The sequence below is a fragment of the Patagioenas fasciata genome, unplaced genomic scaffold, assembly GCF_037038585.1.
Source record: "Patagioenas fasciata isolate bPatFas1 unplaced genomic scaffold, bPatFas1.hap1 Unplaced_2, whole genome shotgun sequence".
NCBI classification, from domain to species: Eukaryota; Metazoa; Chordata; class Aves; order Columbiformes; family Columbidae; genus Patagioenas; species Patagioenas fasciata.
Window position 1 is genome coordinate 2,381,896 of NW_027288621.1, and position 15,986 is coordinate 2,397,881.

Consider the following 15,986-nt stretch of genomic DNA (forward strand, 5'->3'; position numbering starts at 1 on the left):
CGCTTGTTCTTTTGTACTGCCAGCTGATTGTGGAAGTACAGTATAAAAACCATCTTTATGGAGAGATCTTTCTGGTTTAGGCTTAGTCTAAGTGTCTCAAGTAGCCGGGGCGTTTGTTTGGGCGTAATCCATATGGTCTGATGGCTTTCCTCTCATCTCAAGATGAATGTGGTAGAAAATATAAATCAAAGAAACGTCCTTTGGCCTAGCCTTGCCTTGCCTTATTTCCTTCTCATCCTGTTCTCTGTCCCAGCCTCTCTCACTAAGCCCTCGTCTGGCTGCATGTCTCTTCTTTCCTCTCTCCTTTTCTCAAACTCTCCTGCTTCCTGGCTTTCGTCTTTCAATTCCTCCATTTCAGTCCTGCAGCCCGGCACTACTTTTTTCTCTTGCCTCCCTTGGGCCTGCTCCCTTGGCTTTCTCCCTCTCTTCCATATCCTTCTTCCCGACTTGTCTCTTGGAGACTTTTGGCCACTTTGGACCCAAGTCTGGGCACGTTTTGGAAACTTTTCAGAGGCCTCGCTGGTGACACGGGGGACAGCAGGCAGTGACAGGCCCGGGGCTGACAGGCTCCCCCTCCCCTAGCGGGTGCTCGGCTGCCACACCCAGCTGAGGTAGAACCTTTGTCACAATGCCCGCTACCGTGGTGAGGATGCGGGCACTCTGCAGGTGACAGGGACCCAGCAGGACTTGCTGTCAGCTCAGCAATTGCTCAGTTCCCCAAAGAAGCTGAATTCTGCAAATTGCTGCTTTCACTCTTGAAATGATGTCATCAGGTGGGTGTTTTGGTGTAATACACTGAAAACCAGAGCAGAAATGCTGAAATATTCCCATGATATGCATGGTCTCTGCACCAAACCACCATGTCTCAGCCTAAGTATGTCTGCCGCTTGTTCTTTTGTACTGCCAGAAGATTGTGGAAGTACAGTATAAAAACCATCTTTATGGAGAGATCTTTCTGGTTTAGGCTTAGTCTAAGTGTCTCAAGTAGCCGGGGCTTTTGTTTGGGCCTAATCCATATGGTCTGATGGCTTTCCTCTCATCTCAAGATGAATGTGGTAGAAAATATAAATCAAAGAAACGTCCTTTGGCCTAGCCTTGCCTTGCCTTGCCTTGCCTTATTTCCTTCTCATCCTGTTCTCTGTCCCAGCCTCTCTCACTAAGCCCTCGTCTGGCTGCATGTCTCTTCTTTCCTCTCTCCTTTTCTCAAACTCTCTTGCTTCCTGGCTTTCGTCTTTCAATTCCTCCATTTCAGTCCTGCAGCCCGGCACTACTATTTTCTCTTGCCTCCCTTGGGCCTGCTCCCTTGGCTTTCTCCCTCTCTTCCATATCCTTCTTCCCGACTTGTCTCTTGGAGACTTTTGGCCACTTTGGGCCCAAGTCTGGGCACGTTTTGGAAACTTTTCAGAGGCCTCGCTGGTGACACGGGGGACAGCAGGCAGTGACAGGCCCGGGGCTGACAGGCTCCCCCTCCCCTAGCGGGCGCTCGGCTGCCACACCCAGCTGACGTAGAACCTTTGTCACAATGCCCGCTACCGTGGTGAGGATGCGGGCACTCTGCAGGTGACAGGGACCCAGCAGGACTTGCTGTCAGCTCAGCAATTGCTCAGTTCCCCAAAGAAGCTGAATTCTGCAAATTGCTGCTTTTACTCTTGAAATGATGTCATCAGGTGGGTGTTTTGGTGTAATACACTGAAAACCAGAGCAGAAATGCCGAAATATTCCCATGATATGCATGGTCTCTGCACCAAACCACCATGTCTCAGTCTAAGTATGTCTGCCGCTTGTTCTTTTGTACTGCCAGCTGATTGTGGAAGTACAGTATAAAAACCATCTTTATGGAGAGATCTTTCTGGTTTAGGCTTAGTCTAAGTGTCTCAAGTAGCCGGGGCTTTTGTTTGGGCCTAGTCCATAAGGTCTGATGGCTTTCCTCTCATCTCAAGATGAATGTGGTAGAAAATATGAATCAAAGAAATGTCCTTTGGCCTAGCCTTGCCTTGCCTTATTTCCTTCTCATCCTGTTCTCTGTCCCAGCCTCTCTCACTAAGCCCTCGTCTGGCTGCATGTCTCTTCTTTCCTCTCTCCTTTTCTCAAACTCTCCTGCTTCCTGGCTTTCGTCTTTCAATTCCTCCATTTCAGTCCTGCAGCCCGGCACTACTTTTTCCTCTTGCCTCCCTTTGGCCTGCTCCCTTGGCTTTCTCCCTCTCTTCCATATCCTTCTTCCCGACTTGTCTCTTGGAGACTTTTGGCCACTTTGGACCCAAGTCTGGGCATGTTTTGGAAACTTTTCAGAGGCCTCGCTGGTGACACGGGGGACAGCAGGCAGTGACAGGCCCGGGGCTGACAGGCTCCCCCTCCCCTAGCGGGTGCTCGGCTGCCACACCCAGCTGACGTAGAACCTTTGTCACAATGCCCGCTACCGTTGTGAGGATGCGGGCACTCTGCAGGTGACAGGGACCCAGCAGGACTTGCTGTCAGCTCAGCAATTGCTCAGTTCCCCAAAGAAGCTGAATTCTGCAAATTGCTGCTTTCACTCTTGAAATGATGTCATCAGGTGGGTGTTTTGGTGTAATACACTGAAAACCAGAGCAGAAATGCTGAAATATTCCCATGATATGCATGGTCTCTGCACCAAACCACCATGTCTCAGCCTAAGTATGTCTGCCGCTTGTTCTTTTGTACTGCCATCTGATTGTGGAAGTACAGTATAAAAACCATCTTTATGGAGAGATCTTTCTGGTTTAGGCTTAGTCTAAGTGTCTCAAGTAGCCGGGGCTTTTGTTTGGGCCTAATCCATAACGTCTGATGGCTTTCCTCTCATCTCAAGATGAATGTGGTAGAAAATATAAATCAAAGAAACGTCCTTTGGCCTAGCCTTGCCTTGCCTTGCCTTGCCTTATTTCCTTCTCATCCTGTTCTCTGTCCCAGCCTCTCTCACTAAGCCCTCGTCTGGCTGCATGTCTCCTCTTTCCTCTCTCCTTTTCTCAAACTCTCCTGCTTCCTGGCTTTCGTCTTTCAATTCCTCCATTTCAGTCCTGCAGCCCGGCACTACTTTTTTCTCTTGCCTCCCTTTGGCCTGCTCCCTTGGCTTTCTCCCTCTCTTCCATATCCTTCTTCCCGACTTGTCTCTTGGAGACTTTTGGCCACTTTGGACCCAAGTCTGGGCACGTTTTGGAAACTTTTCAGAGGCCTTGCTGGTGACACAGGGGACAGCAGGCAGTGACAGGCCCGGGGCTGACATGCTCCCCCTCCCCTAGCGGGCGCTCGGCTGCCACACCCAGCTGACGTAGAACCTTTGTCACAATGCCCGCTACCGTGGTGAGGATGCGGGCACTCTGCAGGTGACAGGGACCCAGCAGGACTTGCTGTCAGCTCAGCAATTGCTCAGTTCCCCAAAGAAGCTGAATTCTGCAAATTGCTGCTTTTGCTCTTGAAATGATGTCATCAGGTGGGTGTTTTGGTGTAATACACTGAAAACCGGAGCAGAAATGCTGAAATATTCCCATGATATGCATGGTCTCTGCACCAAACCACCATGTCTCAGCCTAAGTATGTCTGCCGCTTGTTCTTTTGTACTGCCAGCTGATTGTGGAAGTACAGTATAAAAACCATCTTTATGGAGAGATCTTTCTGGTTTAGGCTTAGTCTAAGTGTCTCAAGTAGCTGGGGCTTTTGTTTGGGCCTAATCCATATGGTCTGATAGCTTTCCTCTCATCTCAAGATGAATGTGGTAGAAAATATAAATCAAAGAAACGTCCTTTGGCCTAGCCTTGCCTTGCCTTGCCTTGCCTTATTTCCTTCTCATCCTGTTCTCTGTCCCAGCCTCTCTCACTAACCCCTCGTCTGGCTGCATGTCTCTTCTTTCCTCTCTCCTTTTCTCAAACTCTCCTGCTTCCTGGCTTTCGTCTTTCAATTCCTCCATTTCAGTCCTGCAGCCCGGCACTACTTTTTCCTCTTGCCTCCCTTTGGCCTGCTCCCTTGGCTTTCTCCCTCTCTTCCATATTCTTCTTCCCGACTTGTCTCTTGGAGACTTTTGGCCACTTTGGACCCAAGTCTGGGCATGTTTTGGAAACTTTTCAGAGGCCTCGCTGGTGACACGGGGGACAGCAGGCAGTGACAGGCCCGGGCCTGACAGGCTCCCCCTCCCCTAGCGGGCGCTCGGCTGCCACACCCAGCTGACGTAGAACCTTTGTCACAATGCCCGCTACCGTGGTGAGGATGCGGGCACTCTGCAGGTGACAGGGACCCAGCAGGACTTGCTGTCAGCTCAGCAATTGCTCAGTTCCCCAAAGAAGCTGAATTCTGCAAATTGCTGCTTTTGCTCTTGAAATGATGTCATCAGGTGGGTGTTTTGGTGTAATACACTGAAAACCAGAGCAGAAATGCTGAAATATTCCCATGATATGCATGGTCTCTGCACCAAACCACCATGTCTCAGCCTAAATATGTCTGCCGCTTGTTCTTTTGTACTGCCAGCTGATTGTGGAAGTACAGTATAAAAACCATCTTTATGGAGAGATCTTTCTGGTTTAGGCTTAGTCTAAGTGTCTCAAGTAGCCGGGGCTTTTGTTTGGGCCTAATCCATAACGTCTGATGGCTTTCCTCTCATCGCAAGATGAATGTGGTAGAAAATATAAATCAAAGAAACATCCTTTGGCCTAGCCTTGCCTTGCCTTGCCTTATTTCCTTCTCATCCTGTTCTCTGTCCCAGCCTCTCTCACTAAGCCCTCGTCTGGCTGCATGTCTCTTCTTTCCTCTCTCCTTTTCTCAAACTCTCCTGCTTCCTGGCTTTCGTCTTTCAATTCCTCCATTTCAGTCCTGCAGCCCGGCACTACTTTTTCCTCTTGCCTCCCTTTGGCCTGCTCCCTTGGCTTTCTCCCTCTCTTCCATATCCTTCTTCCCGACTTGTCTCTTGGAGACTTTTGGCCACTTTGGACCCAAGTCTGGGCACGTTTTGGAAACTTTTCAGAGGCCTCGCTGGTTACACGGGGGACAGCAGGCAGTGACAGGCCCGGGGCTGACAGGCTCCCCCTCCCCTAGCGGGCGCTCGGCTGCCACACCCAGCTGACGTAGAACCTTTGTCACAATGCCCGCTACCGTGGTGAGGATGCGGGCACTCTGCAGGTGACAGGGACCCAGCAGGACTTGCTGTCAGCTCAGCAATTGCTCAGTTCCCCAAAGAAGCTGAATTCTGCAAATTCCTGCTTTTGCTCTTGAAATGATGTCATCAGGTGGGTGTTTTGGTGTAATACACTGAAAACCAGAGCAGAAATGCTGAAATATTCCCATGATATGCATGGTCTCTGCACCAAACCACCATGTCTCAGCCTAAGTATGTCTGCCGCTTGTTCTTTTGTACTGCCAGCTGATTGTGGAAGTACAGTATAAAAACCATCTTTATGGAGAGATCTTTCTGGTTTAGGCTTAGTCTAAGTGTCTCAAGTAGCCGGGGCTTTTGTTTGGGCCTAATCCATAACGTCTGATGGCTTTCCTCTCATCGCAAGATGAATGTGGTAGAAAATATAAATCAAAGAAACATCCTTTGGCCTAGCCTTGCCTTGCCTTGCCTTATTTCCTTCTCATCCTGTTCTCTGTCCCAGCCTCTCTCACTAAGCCCTCGTCTGGCTGCATGTCTCTTCTTTCCTCTCTCCTTTTCTCAAACTCTCCTGCTTCCTGGCTTTCGTCTTTCAATTCCTCCATTTCATTCCTGCAGCCCCTCACTAGTTTTTCCTCTTGCCTCCCTTGGGCCTGCTCCCTTGGCTTTCTCCCTCTCTTCCATATCCTTCTTCCCGACTTGTCTCTTGGAGACTTTTGGCCACTTTGGACCCAAGTCTGGGGATGTTTTGGAAACTTTTCAGAGGCCTCGCTGGTGACACGGGGGACAGCAGGCAGTGACAGGCCCGGGGCTGACAGGCTCCCCCTCCCCTAGCGGGCGCTCGGCTGCCACACCCAGCTGACGTAGAACCTTTGTCACAATGCCCGCTACCGTGGGGAGGATGCGGGCACTCTGCAGGTGACAGGGACCCAGCAGGACTTGCTGTCAGCTCAGCAATTGCTCAGTTCCCCAAAGAAGTTGAATTTTGCAAATTGCTGCTTTTGCTCTTGAAATGATGTCATCAGGTGGGTGTTTTGGTGTAATACACTGAAAACCAGAGCAGAAATGCTGAAATATTCCCATGATATGCATGGTCTCTGCACCAAACCACCATGTCTCAGCCTAAGTATGTCTGCCGCTTGTTCTTTTGTACTGCCAGAAGATTGTGGAAGTACAGTATAAAAACCATCTTTATGGAGAGATCTTTCTGGTTTAGGCTTAGTCTAAGTGTCTCAAGTAGCCGGGGCGTTTGTTTGGGCCTAATCCATATGGTCTGATGGCTTTCCTCTCATCTCAAGATGAATGTGGTAGAAAATATAAATCAAAGAAACGTCCTTTGGCCTAGCCTTGCCTTGCCTTATTTCCTTCTCATCCTGTTCTCTGTCCCAGCCTCTCTCACTAAGCCCTCGTCTGGCTGCATGTCTCTTCTTTCCTCTCTCCTTTTCTCAAACTCTCCTGCTTCCTGGCTTTCGTCTTTCAATTCCTCCATTTCAGTCCTGCAGCCCGGCACTACTTTTTTCTCTTGCCTCCCTTGGGCCTGCTCCCTTGGCTTTCTCCCTCTCTTCCATATCCTGCTTCCCGACTTGTCTCTTGGAGACTTTTGGCCACTTTGGACCCAAGTCTGGGGATGTTTTGGAAACTTTTCAGAGGCCTCGCTGGTGACACGGGGGACAGCAGGCAGTGACAGGCCCGGGGCTGACAGGCTCCCCCTCCCCTAGCGGGTGCTCGGCTGCCACACCCAGCTGACGTAGAACCTTTGTCACAATGCCCGCTACCGTTGTGAGGATGCGGGCACTCTGCAGGTGACAGGGACCCAGCAGGACTTGCTGTCAGCTCAGCAATTGCTCAGTTCCCCAAAGAAGCTGAATTCTGCAAATTGCTGCTTTCACTCTTGAAATGATGTCATCAGGTGGGTGTTTTGGTGTAATACACTGAAAACCAGAGCAGAAATGCTGAAATATTCCCATGATATGCATGGTCTCTGCACCAAACCACCATGTCTCAGTCTAAGTATGTCTGCCGCTTGTTCTTTTGTACTGCCATCTGATTGTGGAAGTACAGTATAAAAACCATCTTTATGGAGAGATCTTTCTGGTTTAGGCTTAGTCTAAGTGTCTCAAGTAGCCGGGGCTTTTGTTTGGGCCTAATCCATATGGTCTGATGGCTTTCCTCTCATCTCAAGATGAATGTGGTAGAAAATATAAATCAAAGAAACGTCCTTTGGCCTAGCCTTGCCTTGCCTTGCCTTGCCTTATTTCCTTCTCATCCTGTTCTCTGTCCCAGCCTCTCTCACTAAGCCCTCGTCTGGCTGCATGTCTCCTCTTTCCTCTCTCCTTTTCTCAAACTCTCCTGCTTCCTGGCTTTCGTCTTTCAATTCCTCCATTTCAGTCCTGCAGCCCGGCACTACTTTTTTCTCTTGCCTCCCTTTGGCCTGCTCCCTTGGCTTTCTCCCTCTCTTCCATATCCTTCTTCCCGACTTGTCTCTTGGAGACTTTTGGCCACTTTGGACCCAAGTCTGGGCACGTTTTGGAAACTTTTCAGAGGCCTTGCTGGTGACACAGGGGACAGCAGGCAGTGACAGGCCCGGGGCTGACATGCTCCCCCTCCCCTAGCGGGCGCTCGGCTGCCACACCCAGCTGACGTAGAACCTTTGTCACAATGCCCGCTACCGTGGTGAGGATGCGGGCACTCTGCAGGTGACAGGGACCCAGCAGGACTTGCTGTCAGCTCAGCAATTGCTCAGTTCCCCAAAGAAGCTGAATTCTGCAAATTGCTGCTTTTGCTCTTGAAATGATGTCATCAGGTGGGTGTTTTGGTGTAATACACTGAAAACCAGAGCAGAAATGCTGAAATATTCCCATGATATGCATGGTCTCTGCACCAAACCACCATGTCTCAGCCTAAGTATGTCTGCCGCTTGCTCTTTTGTACTGCCAGCTGATTGTGGAAGTACAGTATAAAAACCATCTTTATGGAGAGATCTTTGTGGTTTAGGCTTAGTCTAAGTGTCTCAAGTAGCCGGGGCTTTTGTTTGGGCCTAATCCATATGGTCTGATGGCTTTCCTCTCATCTCAAGATGAATGTGGTAGAAAATATAAATCAAAGAAACGTCCTTTGGCCTAGCCTTGCCTTGCCTTGCCTTGCCTTATTTCCTTCTCATCCTGTTCTCTGTCCCAGCCTCTCTCACTAAGCCCTCGTCTGGCTGCATGTCTCTTCTTTCCTCTCTCCTTTTCTCAAACTCTCCTGCTTCCTGGCTTTCGTCTTTCAATTCCTCCATTTCAGTCCTGCAGCCCGGCACTACTTTTTCCTCTTGCCTCCCTTTGGCCTGCTCCCTTGGCTTTCTCCCTCTCTTCCATATTCTTCTTCCCGACTTGTCTCTTGGAGACTTTTGGCCACTTTGGACCCAAGTCTGGGCATGTTTTGGAAACTTTTCAGAGGCCTCGCTGGTGACAGGGGGGACAGCAGGCAGTGACAGGCCCGGGGCTGACAGGCTCCCCCTCCCCTAGCGGGCGCTCGGCTGCCACACCCAGCTGACGTAGAACCTTTGTCACAATGCCCGCTACCGTGGTGAGGATGCGGGCACTCTGCAGGTGACAGGGACCCAGCAGGACTTGCTGTCAGCTCAGCAATTGCTCAGTTCCCCAAAGAAGCTGAATTCTGCAAATTGCTGCTTTTGCTCTTGAAATGATGTCATCAGGTGGGTGTTTTGGTGTAATACACTGAAAACCAGAGCAGAAATGCTGAAATATTCCCATGATATGCATGGTCTCTGCACCAAACCACCATGTCTCAGCCTAGGTATGTGTGCCGCTTGTTCTTTTGTACTGCCAGCTGATTGTGGAAGTACAGTATAAAAACCATCTTTATGGAGAGATCTTTCTGGTTTAGGCTTAGTCTAAGTGTCTCAAGTAGCCGGGGCTTTTGTTTGGGCCTAATCCATATGGTCTGATGGCTTTCCTCTCATCTCAAGATGAATGTGGTAGAAAAAATAAATCAAAGAAACGTCCTTTGGCCTAGCCTTGCCTTGCCTTATTTCCTTCTCATCCTGTTCTCTGTCTCAGCCTCTCTCACTAAGCCCTCGTCTGGCTGCATGTCTCTTCTTTCCTCTCTCCTTTTCTCAAACTCTCCTGCTTCCTGGCTTTCGTCTTTCAATTCCTCCATTTCAGTCCTGCAGCCCGGCACTACTTTTTTCTCTTGCCTCCCTTTGGCCTGCTCCCTTGGCTTTCTCCCTCTCTTCCATATCCTTCTTCCCGACTTGTCTCTTGGAGACTTTTGGCCACTTTGGACCCAAGTCTGGGGATGTTTTGGAAACTTTTCAGAGGCCTCGCTGGTGACACGGGGGACAGCAGGCAGTGACAGGCCCGGGGCTGACAGGCTCCCCCTCCCCTAGCGGGCGCTCGGCTGCCACACCCAGCTGACGTAGAACCTTTGTCACAATGCCCGCTACCGTGGTGAGGATGCGGGCACTCTGCAGGTGACAGGGACCCAGCAGGACTTGCTGTCAGCTCAGCAATTGCTCAGTTCCCCAAAGAAGCTGAATTCTGCAAATTGCTGCTTTTGCTCTTGAAATGATGTCATCAGGTGGGTGTTTTGGTGTAATACACTGAAAACCGGAGCAGAAATGCTGAAATATTCCCATGATATGCATGGTCTCTGCACCAAACCACCATGTCTCAGCCTAAGTATGTCTGCCGCTTGTTCTTTTGTACTGCCAGCTGATTGTGGAAGTACAGTATAAAAACCATCTTTATGGAGAGATCTTTCTGGTTTAGGCTTAGTCTAAGTGTCTCAAGTAGCCGGGGCTTTTGTTTGGGCCTAATCCATATGGTCTGATGGCTTTCCTCTCATCTCAAGATGAATGTGGTAGAAAATATAAATCAAAGAAACGTCCTTTGGCCTAGCCTTGCCTTTCCTTATTTCCTTCTCATCCTGTTCTCTGTCCCAGCCTCTCTCACTAAGCCCTCGTCTGGCTGCATGTCTCTTCTTTCCTCTCTCCTTTTCTCAAACTCTCCTGCTTCCTGGCTTTCGTCTTTCAATTCCTCCATTTCAGTCCTGCAGCCCGGCACTACTTTTTCCTCTTGCCTCCCTTTGGCCTGCTCCCTTGGCATTCTCCCTCTCTTCCATATTCTTCTTCCCGACTTGTCTCTTGGAGACTTTTGGCCACTTTGGACCCAAGTCTGGGCATGTTTTGGAAACTTTTCAGAGGCCTCGCTGGTGACAGGGGGGACAGCAGGCAGTGACAGGCCCGGGGCTGACAGGCTCCCCCTCCCCTAGCGGGCGCTCGGCTGCCACACCCAGCTGATGTAGAACCTTTGTCACAATGCCCGCTACCGTGGTGAGGATGCGGGCACTCTGCAGGTGACAGGGACCCAGCAGGACTTGCTGTCAGCTCAGCAATTGCTCAGTTCCCCAAAGAAGCTGAATTCTGCAAATTGCTGCTTTTGCTCTTGAAATGATGTCATCAGGTGGGTGTTTTGGTGTAATACACTGAAAACCAGAGCAGAAATGCTGAAATATTCCCATGATATGCATGGTCTCTGCACCAAACCACCGTGTCTCAGCCTAAGTATGTCTGCCGCTTGTTCTTTTGTACTGCCAGCTGATTGTGGAAGTACAGTATAAAAACCATCTTTATGGAGAGATCTTTCTGGTTTAGGCTTAGTCTAAGTGTCTCACGTAGCCGGGGCTTTTGTTTGGGCCTAATCCATATGGTCTGATGGCTTTCCTCTCATCTCAAGATGAATGTGGTAGAAAATATAAATCAAAGAAACGTCCTTTGGCCTAGCCTTGCCTTGCCTTATTTCCTTCTCATCCTGTTCTCTGTCCCAGCCTCTCTCACTAAGCCCTCGTCTGGCTGCATGTCTCTTCTTTCCTCTCTCCTTTTCTCAAACTCTCTTGCTTCCTGGCTTTCGTCTTTCAATTCCTCCATTTCAGTCCTGCAGCCCGGCACTACTTTTTTCTCTTGCCTCCCTTGGGCCTGCTCCCTTGGCTTTCTCCCTCTCTTCCATATCCTTCTTCCCGACTTGTCTCTTGGAGACTTTTGGCCACTTTGGACCCAAGTCTGGGGATGTTTTGGAAACTTTTCAGAGGCCTCGCTGGTGACACGGGGGACAGCAGGCAGTGACAGGCCCGGGGCTGACAGGCTCCCCCTCCCCTAGCGGGCGCTTGGCTGCCACACCCAGCTGACGTAGAACCTTTGTCACAATGCCCGCTACCGTGGTGAGGATGCGGGCACTCTGCAGGTGACAGGGACCCAGCAGGACTTGCTGTCAGCTCAGCAATTGCTCAGTTCCCCAAAGAAGCTGAATTCTGCAAATTGCTGCTTTTGCTCTTGAAATGATGTCATCAGGTGGGTGTTTTGGTGTAATACATTGAAAACCAGAGCAGAAATGCTGAAATATTCCCATGATATGCATGGTCTCTGCACCAAACCACCATGTCTCAGCCTAAGTATGTCTGCCGTTTGTTCTTTTGTACTGCCAGCTAATTGTGGAAGTACAGTATAAAAACCATCTTTATGGAGAGATCTTTCTGGTTTAGGCTTAGTCTAAGTGTCTCAAGTAGCCGGGGCTTTTGTTTGGGCCTAATCCATATGGTCTGATGGCTTTCCTCTCATCTCAAGATGAATGTGGTAGAAAATATAAATCAAAGAAACGTCCTTTGGCCTAGCCTTGCCTTGCCTTATTTCCTTCTCATCCTGTTCTCTGTCCCAGCCTCTCTCACTAACCCCTCGTCTGGCTGCATGTCTCTTCTTTCCTCTCTCCTTTTCTCAAACTCTCCTGCTTCCTGGCTTTCGTCTTTCAATTCCTCCATTTCAGTCCTACAGCCCGGCACTGCTTTTTTCTCTTGCCTCCCTTGGGCCTGCTCCCTTGGCTTTCTCCCTCTCTTCCATATCCTTCTTCCCGACTTGTCTCTTGGAGACTTTTGGCCACTTTGGAGCCAAGTCTGGGGATGTTTTGGAAACATTTCAGAGGCCTCGCTGGTGACAGGGGGGACAGCAGGCAGTGACAGGCCCGGGGCTGACAGGCTCCCCCTCCCCTAGCGGGCGCTTGGCTGCCACACCCAGCTGACGTAGAACCTTTGTCACAATGCCCGCTACCGTGGTGAGGATGCGGGCACTCTGCAGGTGACAGGGACCCAGCAGGACTTGCTGTCAGCTCAGCAATTGCTCAGTTCCCCAAAGAAGCTGAATTCTGCAAATTGCTGCTTTTGCTCTTGAAATGATGTCATCAGGTGGGTGTTTTGGTGTAATACACTGAAAACCAGAGCAGAAATGCTGAAATATTCCCATGATATGCATGGTCTCTGCACCAAACCACCATGTCTCAGCCTAGGTATGTGTGCCGCTTGTTCTTTTGTACTGCCAGCTGATTGTGGAAGTACAGTATAAAAACCATCTTTATGGAGAGATCTTTCTGGTTTAGGCTTAGTCTAAGTGTCTCAAGTAGCCGGGGCTTTTGTTTGGGCCTAATCCATATGGTCTGATGGCTTTCCTCTCATCTCAAGATGAATGTGGTAGAAAAAATAAATCAAAGAAACGTCCTTTGGCCTAGCCTTGCCTTGCCTTATTTCCTTCTCATCCTGTTCTCTGTCCCAGCCTCTCTCACTAAGCCCTCGTCTGGCTGCATGTCTCTTCTTTCCTCTCTCCTTTTCTCAAACTCTCCTGCTTCCTGGCTTTCGTCTTTCAATTCCTCCATTTCAGTCCTGCAGCCCGGCACTACTTTTTTCTCTTGCCTCCCTTTGGCCTGCTCCCTTGGCTTTCTCCCTCTCTTCCATATCCTTCTTCCCGACTTGTCTCTTGGAGACTTTTGGCCACTTTGGACCCAAGTCTGGGCATGTTTTGGAAACTTTTCAGAGGCCTCGCTGGTGACACGGGGGACAGCAGGCAGTGACAGGCCCGGGGCTGACAGGCTCCCCCTCCCCTAGCGGGCGCTCGGCTGCCACACCCAGCTGACGTAGAACCTTTGTCACAATGCCCGCTACCGTGGTGAGGATGCGGGCACTCTGCAGGTGACAGGGACCCAGCAGGACTTGCTGTCAGCTCAGCAATTGCTCAGTTCCCCAAAGAAGCTGAATTCTGCAAATTGCTGCTTTTGCTCTTGAAATGATGTCATCAGGTGGGTGTTTTGGTGTAATACACTGAAAACCGGAGCAGAAATGCTGAAATATTCCCATGATATGCATGGTCTCTGCACCAAACCACCATGTCTCAGCCTAAGTATGTCTGCCGCTTGTTCTTTTGTACTGCCAGCTGATTGTGGAAGTACAGTATAAAAACCATCTTTATGGAGAGATCTTTGTGGTTTAGGCTTAGTCTAAGTGTCTCAAGTAGCCGGGGCTTTTGTTTGGGCCTAATCCATATGGTCTGATGGCTTTCCTCTCATCTCAAGATGAATGTGGTAGAAAATATAAATCAAAGAAACGTCCTTTGGCCTAGCCTTGCCTTTCCTTATTTCCTTCTCATCCTGTTCTCTGTCCCAGCCTCTCTCACTAAGCCCTCGTCTGGCTGCATGTCTCTTCTTTCCTCTCTCCTTTTCTCAAACTCTCCTGCTTCCTGGCTTTCGTCTTTCAATTCCTCCATTTCAGTCCTGCAGCCCGGCACTACTTTTTCCTCTTGCCTCCCTTTGGCCTGCTCCCTTGGCATTCTCCCTCTCTTCCATATTCTTCTTCCCGACTTGTCTCTTGGAGACTTTTGGCCACTTTGGACCCAAGTCTGGGCATGTTTTGGAAACTTTTCAGAGGCCTCGCTGGTGACAGCGGGGACAGCAGGCAGTGACAGGCCCGGGGCTGACAGGCTCCCCCTCCCCTAGCGGGCGCTCGGCTGCCACACCCAGCTGATGTAGAACCTTTGTCACAATGCCCGCTACCGTGGTGAGGATGCGGGCACTCTGCAGGTGACAGGGACCCAGCAGGACTTGCTGTCAGCTCAGCAATTGCTCAGTTCCCCAAAGAAGCTGAATTCTGCAAATTGCTGCTTTTGCTCTTGAAATGATGTCATCAGGTGGGTGTTTTGGTGTAATACACTGAAAACCAGAGCAGAAATGCTGAAATATTCCCATGATATGCATGGTCTCTGCACCAAACCACCGTGTCTCAGCCTAAGTATGTCTGCCGCTTGTTCTTTTGTACTGCCAGCTGATTGTGGAAGTACAGTATAAAAACCATCTTTATGGAGAGATCTTTCTGGTTTAGGCTTAGTCTAAGTGTCTCAAGTAGCCGGGGCTTTTGTTTGGGCCTAATCCATATGGTCTGATGGCTTTCCTCTCATCTCAAGATGAATGTGGTAGAAAATATAAATCAAAGAAACGTCCTTTGGCCTAGCCTTGCCTTGCCTTATTTCCTTCTCATCCTGTTCTCTGTCCCAGCCTCTCTCACTAAGCCCTCGTCTGGCTGCATGTCTCTTCTTTCCTCTCTCCTTTTCTCAAACTCTCCTGCTTCCTGGCTTTCGTCTTTCAATTCCTCCATTTCAGTCCTGCAGCCCGGCACTACTTTTTCCTCTTGCCTCCCTTTGGCCTGCTCCCTTGGCTTTCTCCCTCTCTTCCATATTCTTCTTCCCGACTTGTCTCTTGGAGACTTTTGGCCACTTTGGACCCAAGTCTGGGCATGTTTTGGGAACTTTTCAGAGGCCTCGCTGGTGACAGGGGGGACAGCAGGCAGTGACAGGCCTGGGGCTGACAGGCTCCCCCTCCCCTAGCGGGCGCTCGGCTGCCACACCCAGCTGATGTAGAACCTTTGTCACAATGCCCGCTACCGTGGTGAGGATGCGGGCACTCTGCAGGTGACAGGGACCCAGCAGGACTTGCTGTCAGCTCAGCAATTGCTCAGTTCCCCAAAGAAGCTGAATTCTGCAAATTGCTGCTTTTGCTCTTGAAATGATGTCATCAGGTGGGTGTTTTGGTGTAATACACTGAAAACCAGAGCAGAAATGCTGAAATATTCCCATGATATGCATGGTCTCTGCACCAAACCACCGTGTCTCAGCCTAAGTATGTCTGCCGCTTGTTCTTTTGTACTGCCAGCTGATTGTGGAAGTACAGTATAAAAACCATCTTTATGGAGAGATCTTTCTGGTTTAGGCTTAGTCTAAGTGTCTCAAGTAGCCGGGGCTTTTGTTTGGGCCTAATCCATATGGTCTGATGGCTTTCCTCTCATCTCAAGATGAATGTGGTAGAAAATATAAATCAAAGAAACGTCCTTTGGCCTAGCCTTGCCTTGCCTTATTTCCTTCTCATCCTGTTCTCTGTCCCAGCCTCTCTCACTAAGCCCTCGTCTGGCTGCATGTCTCTTCTTTCCTCTCTCCTTTTCTCAAACTCTCTTGCTTCCTGGCTTTCGTCTTTCAATTCCTCCATTTCAGTCCTGCAGCCCGGCACTACTTTTTTCTCTTGCCTCCCTTGGGCCTGCTCCCTTGGCTTTCTCCCTCTCTTCCATATCCTTCTTCCCGACTTGTCTCTTGGAGACTTTTGGCCACTTTGGACCCAAGTCTGGGGATGTTTTGGAAACTTTTCAGAGGCCTCGCTGGTGACAGGGGGGACAGCAGGCAGTGACAGGCCCGGGGCTGACAGGCTCCCCCTCCCCTAGCGGGCGCTTGGCTGCCACACCCAGCTGACGTAGAACCTTTGTCACAATGCCCGCTACCGTGGTGAGGATGCGGGCACTCTGCAGGTGACAGGGACCCAGCAGGACTTGCTGTCAGCTCAGCAATTGCTCAGTTCCCCAAAGAAGCTGAATTCTGCAAATTGCTGCTTTTGCTCTTGAAATGATGTCATCAGGTGGGTGTTTTGGTGTAATACATTGAAAACCAGAGCAGAAATGCTGAAATATTCCCATGATATGCATGGTCTCTGCACCAAACCACCATGTCTCAGCCTAAGTATGTCTGCCGTTTGTTCTTTTG